Source organism: Pogona vitticeps, chromosome 1, assembly GCF_051106095.1.
Source record: "Pogona vitticeps strain Pit_001003342236 chromosome 1, PviZW2.1, whole genome shotgun sequence".
Lineage (NCBI taxonomy): Eukaryota > Metazoa > Chordata > Lepidosauria > Squamata > Agamidae > Pogona > Pogona vitticeps.
In genome coordinates this window covers 147,345,523-147,348,112 of record NC_135783.1, presented here as the reverse complement: position 1 = coordinate 147,348,112, position 2,590 = coordinate 147,345,523, and the positions used below count along the sequence as shown (strand labels likewise).

Below are 2,590 nucleotides of genomic sequence, written 5' to 3'. Positions count from 1 at the left end.
TTGTAGTACAAAAACCAATTGTAATTTTTCAGCTGTACATTATTCCAAATGGTGCCCTCTTTGGCTGGATAGTTCAGTAAGTTGTGTATGGTTGGGAGTTCAATTCCCCATTGTGTCTCCTGGGAAAGAGGGCCAGCCTGCGTAGCCTTGGGCAAGCTGAAGTGCCCACCTCACCGAAGAAGGGAAAAGTAAACCAAGTCTGACTTCTCTACCTTGAAAACATTGGAAAGAGTTACCATAAGTGAGAATTGACTTGACTCCACATAATTTTTACTAAGTGGCCGCCCTGTGTTACTTCAAGGGCTAACCTAGAATACTTCGTTCAGACAGGCTAGTATTTGGAGGGAATTTTCTGAAATGGGAATAATTTAAATGCTATTGCAAGTTTTACAGCTCATTAACAGGTTGATGATCTCAGGGAAGGACTACATCTCAGTGAATTGTTGGTAAGTGATGGGCAGGGATGTGCTAATCTGTCAAGTCTGTCTCCATAGACATCTTCCGTTTCCTGCTTCTAATTCAAATCTGTGCTGTTTCTCTGCAGAGTTTTGGCAGGGAACAATCTATCTTGATGAGAGTTGCATACTTCTTTTTTAAGGTTGCATATTGTATACATTATTTTCAAAGTAAATATATATATTTGCATGCATCTACTCATTTGTAAAAAACATACCTGTATACATTTTCCCCCTATGCACATGCTTCAAATGGGCAGATTTGATTCACTATGTCTCTGGAAACCCTGAAATATGTGGTTATCTGAACATCATTCCATTCTGCATCCATTACAGATGATAGATGCAAGACCAAATCTGGCTCCAAATCTTCTCCTCCAAATTCCTACAGATAGGATATTGGATGAATTGGTTTGGTAGCAAATCTTGTGAAAATGAACCAGCGGAGATATACAGTACACCATACCAGAAGTGCTTAACCTGTCACATCAATTACTCCGTCAAAAAAACCTGCAAACCACCATAACACAAACAAAAAGACCACTTTTTCCCCCCACGAGAGAGCCATTTATATATTTATCAGAGTAATATATTAATAATTTACAGTAAGTTTCAGGGACATAAAAGTTGTGTTAATATTGATAGGATCAGATACAAGGAAATAAAAAAAAATTATACCTCCATGAGTAGTTAAAAATTGTGATCACCCAGTTACTAATTTTTAGTGCTTGTTAGGAAAAACCCACATCTCTGGTAGGCTACTTCTGCACCTTCCAGCTGAGATGCTTAAATCACTGCAGTAAATCACAACCCTTTCTGGTCCATAGGAACAGGATGTCGGGGCAGCTAGCTCCTTGTTCAGTGAGATAATATCTTCCACATTTGAAAACTCTTTTGCTGGTCTGTTTGTCTTGTTTAGCGATCAGGAAGTGATTTATTCATATATTTTAAGCCCTGACCAAAGGACCTGCTCTTTATGAGCTCCAGCACTGCTGTGTTTAACAATGAAAACAAGAGGAACGTTTAACCTGCTTTGCTGCTAACGAAGGCAATTGTCAGCGCCAAGTTTGCCAGGTATGGTTTTATTTGACTCACACCTGGCTGACCAGCATCTCAGCCTCCCCTTTCCGTTCTCAAATAGCCTTGTCTGCACAGGCATCGTTTCCAAAATCATCAAACGGAATGAGCCCACTGTACCTCGTAAAGACCAACATTTTCCACAATGTATACAGCCACCACCGCGCTTCATCCCTCGGCTTTACTTTACAGTCTGGGCTTTGGATAATGCAAGCAAGATCAATAAACTCTCCCGCATTGGCCATGTCACTTTTTTACGATGCGAATAAATCTGGACTCCCATTCGCCGCGTCTCGCGTCGCTTTGCTCCATAGTATAAATTTTTGGAACAGGGCAATCCGAAGTGCCTCCGAGAGGCATCTGTAGAGCCGTCCGTTTGTGATCCGACCAGCAGAGGGAGCGGCAGCGTCAATGATGCTGAGTCCCAGCCTCTCCTTTTTTTTCTTTCTTTCATTCTCCCTGGGTTTTAAGAGGTCTGCAGACAGAGACGGTCAGCATTAGCGCAAAGGAGAAAAACAAGAAACAAAAGCTCTGGAGATGTACAGAAAAGGCTTAGCCGACCAAACACTCTCCCCTTCAAGCCCCCTTTCTCCCTCCCTCCCACTGTAAGTACAATTTGTAGCACCAACCCCATATAATCAGCCTTATTCTTACCGCGAAATTCTCTCTTTTGTCCCAGAAGAAACTACCTTATGTTTTGCATGTAACGGCACCTCACTCAGCAGAGGACTGCAGGAAACAAACTGAAACCAGGCAACGTCTCATGAGCAGCTCATGACTGGAGCCAGGAGGATAATATTCCCCCCCCCCCCCAGAATTTTTGGTGGGAGTTGTACCTCTGCAAGTCCTCAAACCACTCGTGGTCGTCGAGGTTTTTATTAAGATGTGAAACCCACAGGGACTGATTACAGTGGTGCCTCGCTAGACAGTTACCCCGCGTGACAGTTTTTTTGCTAGACATTGACTTTTTGCACTCGCTATAGCGATTCGCAAAACAGTGATTCCTATGGGGGAATTTCGCTGGACAATGTTTGGTCCCTGCCTCGCAAACCGATTTT

At 42.8% G+C, this 2,590-nt stretch overlaps 1 long non-coding RNA gene across 1 annotated transcript; it reads right to left on the bottom strand.

Moving 5' to 3' along the window:
• Positions 1-1,791: 1,791 nt before the first annotated feature.
• On the bottom strand, positions 1,792-2,288 carry LOC140708037 (uncharacterized). Its single transcript, XR_012088167.2, has 2 exons — positions 2,187-2,288; positions 1,792-2,007 (listed from the first exon to the last, which is right to left on the bottom strand). It is a non-coding gene; the product is annotated as an uncharacterized LOC140708037 (long non-coding RNA).
• Between the last annotated feature and the right edge of the window lie 302 nt (positions 2,289-2,590).